The 7922-nt window shown below is 50.4% G+C and overlaps 1 long non-coding RNA gene across 2 annotated transcripts; it reads left to right on the top strand.

Annotated features, from left to right (window-relative positions):
- The first annotated feature begins 309 nt into the window (after window positions 1-309).
- LOC108168693 lies at window positions 310-5829 on the top strand. Of its 2 annotated transcripts, none has more exons than XR_001784337.2 (4): window positions 310-659; window positions 1122-1325; window positions 3293-3376; window positions 5017-5829. It is a non-coding gene; the product is annotated as an uncharacterized LOC108168693 (long non-coding RNA). The 2 variants fall into 2 exon arrangements; XR_001784336.2 differs by lacking the exon at window positions 310-659 and adding an exon at window positions 664-1033.
- Window positions 5830-7922: the final 2093 nt, after the last annotated feature.

The following is a 7922-nucleotide window of genomic DNA, read 5'->3' as shown; positions in this document are numbered from 1 at the left end:
TGCCCTCTGCTGCTGAGTTCTGGCCCTCTGCTGCTGCCTTGACTCTCAAAGCTGATCAGGACAGAGGGGAGCTTTTGCTAATTGGCCGAGTCAGGGAAGATGGCCGCTTTACCCGAGCCCCAGGCTGTTGGTATTGCTGCCACCACAGAAGAGACTCTGCAGGCAGCCTCCCTCCATCCCACCTCCAAAGGTGTGACCAGAGCCTGCCCTCAGCTCCACTAAAGTTAGTTTGGCGCTGGACAACAGAGATGATCTAAATACCCAGTTATGAGACGATTCCTCCAGACGACCGACCTGACCGATCGACCAACAGACACCGAAGGACCGTTGAAGGCCCACAGGAGCCTGGAAAAGGAAGGTGTTGCTGAGGTGGGGCCGTCTGCATCATCTGGGCATCGGAGAGAAGCCAGTTGGCAGCAAACCGAACGTTGCTTTGGAAATGAGTCTTCACGCACTTTTGAATCTTTGTCTCTTTGGCTGACAGTCAGGAAAAGTCGCTTGATTTCCCTGCTTCTTGCCTAGAATCAGAGTAGGATGGCCTACCCTATCCATGGGCATTTTGAGTTCAATTTGAAACTCATGCGCATGCCCTCTGCTGGCCGTTGGCGCGCAATGACATTAGCGTTGTACTCGTGCAGGATTGGTTGTCAGCCCCCTTGGTAGGTGGTTTGCTATTGCTCTTATGAACCTCCATGATCAAAGCAACTTGGGGAGGAACGGTTTATAGTTGACTTAAGCTTCCACGTCAAAGGAAGTAAGTTTAGGATCTCAAACAGAGCAGGAACCTGGAACCGGGAGCTGATTGGTTTCTACTTATGGCCCAGTTGTACTTGCTATGCTCTGTGTATGCCTGGGACTAAGCCAAAGGTGGAGAAGACAGTCTCTTTGCTTTTAACTCGTTCAAAAGTACCTTTTCTCCATCATGTGTGTTGGACAAGACCTGTTCCAGTTTCTCATAGGACACAAGGCATCAAAATGCATTCCATCAGGATTCTGCCTTCTACTGGGAGAGATTCAATCAGTTGGATATGAAGTACTTGTGACCTTCTGCATATATAATCTTTTATTCTTTAACACAAACAGGATGATTAAGATAGAACATTTGGTTTGCTTCTTTTTAGGAATCATTGCTCAGAGATTTAAAGAAATCACTTATCCCTGTCTGAAGGCAAAGGAAGAAAGGCACCATCTGCCAGAGAGGACCAGACATGAGTCTGAAGTGTGCTTTCTTCTCATTTGACACGATCTTCAGAAAAATCACAGAGGACATTCTAAACATCTGCTATCCTGATTGCAGCTTGTCTGGCTTGAAAAGTCATCTTGAGGTACTGTAAGACAGCCCAGGGGACAGGCACCTACTGTTCTTGCTGAGAACCAAAATTATGTCCCCAGCATACATAGCAAGTTCCATGCTTAACTGCAGTTCCACAGGATGTAGTGTTCTCTTCTGGCCTCCACGAGTGCCTGCAGCCAGATAGTGCACAGTAACACATGCAGGCACACATCTATATTGATTTGAAAAAGCCACCTTGACTACTGTGGGCCAGAAAGGAAATATGGGTACAAAATCCCTGGTTCTGGTTTTGTTTTGGTTTGGTTTGGTTTTTTTGAGACTGGGTTTCTCTGTGTAGCCCTGGCTGTCCTGGAACTCAATTTGTAGATCAGGCTGGCCTCGAACTCAGAAATTCGCCTGCCTCTGCCTCCCAAGTTCTGGGATTAAAGGTGTGTGCCACCACGCCCAGCCCTGGTTCTGTTTTAACACTATCTCTTTTAAAAGTTACTTGTTTGTATTTTATTTTATGTCTATTGAGTGTTCAGTATGTATGTATGTATGTATGTATGTATGTATGTATGTATGTACGTACGTACGTACGTATGTATGAAGTATGCATGGGCACCAGGTACATGCAGTACCTGAGGAGTCCTGAAGAGGGCATCAGTTCCCCTGACTTGGAGTTAACAGTTGGGAGCACAGGTGTGGGTATTAGAAAGCCACCCGGGAGCAGTAAGCAATCTTAACTGCTTAGTCATCTCTGGAACCCTCAACACGATCTCTTATACATTATGAGAACATATGCATATCTATTTATTTAAATATATAATGTAAATCAAAACTAATAGTTACTTTCTTGATCTTATTTGAATTTGGCATTTACATAAAATCTTTTTGTTTTTGTTTGTTTGTTTGTATTTTGTTTTGTTTTGTTTTGTTTTGTTTTGTTGAGACAGAGTTTCTCTGTATAGCCCTGACTGTCCTGGAACTCACTTTGTAGACCAGGCTGGCCTTGAACTCAGAAATTCGCCTGCCTCTGCCTCCCAAGTTCTGGGATTAAAGGCCTGTGCCACCACACCTAGCTATGTAAAATCTTTTCAAGTGGTATTTGTTTAGACAGGTTGCTGTTGAAAACATAAATAGCAACCAGTAGCTTCATTATAACACAATTCTATTTTTTTCATGCTTTGCTAGGTTAGTACAGGCATTCTCACCAGATCTCTTGCCTGTGTGGCTGTCCTTTGGATAGCTTCAGGGCAATGGACCCCTGATATTTTGAGACTATGCCATCATTAACATATATTTGATATGTGACATCAGGGACAATTCTGATGCTTTTGAAGGGATGAGACTATAAGAGAACAGATGGGGACACATGTAGGGGACAGTCATGTTCAAATAACCCGTTATTTCCAGACACATCGACTGGGTCGGCATGCACCACTTAGATACCATCAACGCAAAAGCCCCCAGGAGAGTGAGGCATTGGAAGACCAGATAACTTAGACATAATTATATAGTAAAACATAATAAAGGGGGAGGGGACTCAGCCATTTGGTTACATATATTTTGTGCATGTTCTCTTTCCTTGACTTCTGATCACTCCTCCCCAAAATACTATGAACTGAGAGGTCGAAGCCTGGGAAACCTAAGTGACTCCAACAGACCAATCAGGAGGAAGCCCTCATATTAATACTCCACCTGCCGACCCTGGGCTCAAACGGCCAGCAGAGGGAGCGCGTGGCCTCCAGATTAACGGTTCCTTCCTATCCAGTTTCATAAACCAAATGATCCAGGAGGGTCTTTTACCTAGAAGCCCAATGTCTAGCGATAGTGGCAAAACCCAAATTTGATCTGCTGAGGGTGTGAGATTCGGTGGCCATCCCTCAACGTCGGGAGTGAGTGAAAAGTTATGGGATGCTCTATTCAAAACCAACGTTCGGTTTGCTGCCAACTGACTTCTCTCCGATGCCCAGATGATGCAGACGGCCCCACCTCAGCAACACCTTCCTTTTCCAGGCTCCTGTGGGCCTTCAACGGTCCTTCGGTGTCTGTTGGTCGATCGGTCGGGTCGGTTGTCTGGAGGAATCGTCTCATAACTGGGTATTTATGGAAAACTTTAGTGGAGCTGAGGGCAGGCTCTGGTCACACCTTTGGAGGTGGGATGGAGGGAGGCTGCCTGCAGAGTCTCTTCTGTGGTGGCAGCAATACCAACAGCCTGGGGCTCGGGTAAAGCGGCCATCTTCCCTGACTCGGCCAATTAGCAAAAGCTCCCCTCTGTCCTGATCAGCTTTGAGAGTCAAGGCAGCAGCAGAGGGCCGGAAGACAGCAGCAGAGGGCAGGGAAAAGAAAGCCCCAGTCTTTGTAAGCAAGGGACAAGAGGTGTCTGGGGCTTAGCAGGAAACCCTAGGTTTTGCTTCATGGTGAATTTACAGAGGGAAGGGAACCTCCCCAAATCTGCCTCCCAACAACCTGCTGACCCCTGCACCTCTCAGGGTATAGTGATGACTCAGTAAGGCCTTGACTTCCCTAGGAATGTTCAAATTTTGCTCACAAAAATAGGTAGCGTTGGCTATATTTTCAAAGCAATCCACTGGCACGTTTTTGGTAAAGAGCAATGTCAAGAGTTTTTTCAGACGTTCCCTAACACCCCTTGAGTTTGAACCCTGCCCCGGAAACAGGTTTGAGAACTTAGCAGGCAGCCAGCTGGCTGAGGAGACCAGGTCTGAAAACGGTCACCACCAATTTGTTTTTCTTTAAATTTTTTGAATAGCTCACTAGCTCACCACTGCCTTAATAGCCAAGGCTGGACACAGGGCCACGGGCTGTGCTTCTAGTTGGTCAAAGGCTGAGGCAGGAGTAACTGAGAATCGTAGCTTAGCTGAGAACAGGTCTGAGTTAGCAAGGCTCTGAAGCTAAGTCCTGTCCAGTGGCTCAGACTGTTGGCTCTCCATTCAGGAGCCCCACGCATAGGGCATTGCTGTGACTCCACCAAGCCAATGCTGGAGAGCAGCACCCTGTCTGATAAAGTGCCTCAGGTCCTAAGGAGACAAAGGGGATGGGCCGGAGCCTGGCGGCCAGGGTGCTTGCTTGCCTGTCTGGGGCACATAAAGAAGTCCCGGCTTGGATGCCCAGAGCCACTTTAAAGCAGATGTGGAAGGCCACAACTGTAATCTTAGCATCAGGAGGAGATGGAGGTGTGAGGATCTGGGGGAGGAGGTTCAGGCATGTCATCCTTGCTGATCTGGGGCTTACAAGGCCAGCCTGGGCTGAATGAGACCCTGCCTAAAGACAAAAATAAAACCAAAGCAGACAAGCATGAGGAAGGCTTTTTTTTTTTTTTCTTTCTCAAAAGAGACCCCTTTCCCAGGGAAACAACTGTGACTGCTGTGGAAATTCTGATCTTCAATACAAGACACCCTGCTGGGGAGCCAGGTTGCATGGAGCAATTGGTGGGGAGCCAGGTTCCCTAAAGCAATGGCAGAGGATGGGCTCTGGCAGGGAGTGGGAGAGGGAAGTGGGGAGGCAGTGCAGAGACAGGGCATACACATGTGTGCTGGGGACTCAGACCCTCAGTGAGTCTCCCAGAGAGACTCCCAGAGAGACCTGACCCTCAGAGAAGGCAATGAGGCAGAGAGATTAAATAACCCAGTAAGAGAGCCATGCAAGAATGCATACAGTAACCTGTCTGTCTGTCTGTCTGTCTGTCTGTCTGTCTGTCTGTTTATGGTCTGTCTACCCAGGGCCTGCCTGTGTTTTGTGAGCTCTGTCCACAGAGTTCTGCCAAGCAGGAGAAGGGTCCAGGGGTCACGGAAACCCTTAAGGAAAGCCGTTTGCACAGAAGATGAGCATTTTCTGTGAGTCATGAGTACTGGAGGTGAGGAAGATGTGAGCCACACACCACAAGGAAGGTGCCCTGGGCCAGGCACCATCTTTGTGCCAGAAGAGAAGAGACACACCCACCAGAGCCAAGACAGAGCCACTACACTCTGTCCTTGAAGGGACAGCCAGATGACTGCTCCCTAAAACCACACCCACTCTGTGCCTCCTTGACTCGTGCTGCTTTCTTTATCTTACTGAAGTGTGCCCAGTGAAGGCAGGCTGATGCTTTGGGTCGGCAGGAATGGGACACTCCAGCTACCGTGGATCTCCTACCGAAGGTGCTTCCCTCGGTCTGAGCGTGGCCTCAGTGGGAAGGCCTCACCACCACAGAAAGTGCCATACTGAAGGCATGCCGGATCCTTGGCACCCAGTGTGTTTCTGGACCTGTGCCCTTCAGCCCAGGACCCTGTGCTCACTGGCTACTTGTTCACATGACACTGGAAACCTGTGCCCTTTGTAGATGCCCTCTCTGTTGGTGTGAGATGGTGGGGACATGGGTCCCACTCATGGTCTGGTAATGTGTTCCTACCCGGGAAGGGAGAGTCCACAGCAGTGTCTGGTAGGGTACCTGCATACCACGTGTGACTGTGTTGAGGTTCCTTGCTCATGGCTATGATGTCATTACTCCTCCTCCTCCCCCTTCTCCTTCTCTTCCTCCCCCTTCTCCTTCTCTTCATCCCCCTCCCCCTCCCCCTCCTCCTCCTCCTCCTCCTCCTCCTCCCTCTCCTCTTCCTCCTCTCCCTCCCTCTCCTCTTCCTCTTCCTCGTCGTCCTCCTGGTTTGGAGTTAACATCCTTGCTGTCTTCCCAAGACTACTTAGCCCTCCTGTTGGAAAGGCAAGAAAAGCAAAGGCTCCCTGAAGGTCCTCTCTCTCGTTCTCGGCAGCACCTGATTGGCTGACTTCACCTGAAAGCCACTGCTCTGGTTCTCTCACCCTCCTGAGGAGTGGCCCTGTATTCTCTTGGGTCTGGAGAGGGTGTGCTTCCTGTTGAACGACCATGGAGCCCACTCTGTGGCCATGGAGCCTGCTGAGGAGTCAGAGCCAGGCCTTTCCACCAAACACCACAGAGCCAGAATCCTCCTCTCTCCTGTCCTGGTGGACACCAGGCACAGGGAGAGGCGAGGCCTGGAGGATGTGTGGAGCTGGTTGTGCCCTAGGCAGGATGCCCAAAGCCCAGTAGACCCTGGGGATCAGGGCCTGCCTGCCACCAATGGCCCCTTTGCCATAGTGAGTGCTACTGAAGCTTAGGTTGTAAATGTCACCTCATGCTCAAATGCTCCTCCCATCCCAGGAGGTAAGGAGCTGTGTCTCTTTCCCCACCTGGAAGGTATTGGGAAGTTCCTAAGAGAGCAGCCCTCACCCGTGGCTCCTGTGCCTGGCTCACCTGGGACCTAACGTTCTGAGGAAATAGGTGTATTCTGCTCTGTCTAGGTCGTAGTCTCTGGTCTTTGGTTCATTGTCCTGTGATACAATTTCTAAGGGCTGTTTAGTAATTCTTTTGTTCTTCTGGGAGATAGCAAGAAACGGGGAGCAGTGTTAATAACCGGGCCTCTGAGCAGGTGCAGTGAAGGAGCCCAGAAATGGGTATGTGTGGAATGCCAGGAAGCCTCCCTCCCCATCCAGGTCAGGGGGCAGTGGTCGGGCCAGGCCCCTGGAAAGCTGTGGTGCAGGCCTTGCAGGCTGGGACCTGCAGCAGGTCCTCCTGCTGACTGAGGACTGCAGCCAGCTCATGGATGTTAGATGGGCGGGGGAACTGGACTGCCTCACATCCTTTGTAGGTTTTCCAATGCCTCGCCCTGTGATGTGTCATGCTGCTGCCGCACAACCTGGCTTCAGAGGTACCAGGGAGCAGGATGATGCTGGGATGGTAAAGGAGAGCATCTCTGCAGGCAAACAGGGACTCCACTGCTGACCCCAGCCTCTGACTCCCTTCACCTTGCTGCCAGGGCTATGTCTGAGTGCCCACACTTTGGACAGCCCCTGGAATATCTGGCTGGGCTCATTTTGCCTCTGCTTAGCCCCCCTCCCACACACACACATCCACTCCCCACATCAGTGTGAAGAGCCTGACACACTTCTGTCTCTCTAGTTTCTAATCCACTGCCCTTCCTGGTTTCCTTTGATGGAGGCATAGGTAAACCTGGGCTGTATACCCAGTTGCTGAGTGCTCACTTAGGCAAGGAGATTCTTAAACTCAGACAGGAGGACCTGGTGGCAAGGATGGTGGTGCCTTCACATATTGCCTTTGTCCCGATTGTCTTGGCATCTTGGCATTTATGACCTTGTTATGACCTTCATCTTGCTGGTAACAGCACTGGTCCTTGTAGACTCCTTGACTTTCAGATTGTGACTTCTTCCCCTTCCTGACAGGATCTGTGGTGGGCGTGGTACAGGGGTGGGCTGGAGATGGGGCAGCAGACATACCTACCCCTTCCTGTGTGCTCAGGGGAACTTGGCTTTGTGGTCCCTGCCTGGGCCTTGCATCTATCCTTGTGCAGCTGTGTTCCTTGCATTGGCCGCAGCAAAGCCCTGTCTTGGTTGTCAGAAACTGTGATGTGCTGTGTGATGTGACTGGCTGGCACTCTTGAGTCACATTGGTCCTCCATAGACAGAGCTCTGTTCCAGGGTCACCGTGCACTGTGGCCTAGACCTCCTTGCCCTTCCTCACTGTCAGGAGTGAAGCTGATGAAGTACAGATCACAATGGGTTCACTCCCAGGATCCTCTGCCCTCCCTTGGCTGGCAGCCTCCTTCCCTCTTGGTCTCTA

This window comes from Mus musculus, chromosome 4 (assembly GCF_000001635.26).
Source record: "Mus musculus strain C57BL/6J chromosome 4, GRCm38.p6 C57BL/6J".
NCBI lineage: Eukaryota > Metazoa > Chordata > Mammalia > Rodentia > Muridae > Mus > Mus musculus.
This window is presented reverse-complemented; position numbering and strand designations above follow the sequence as displayed.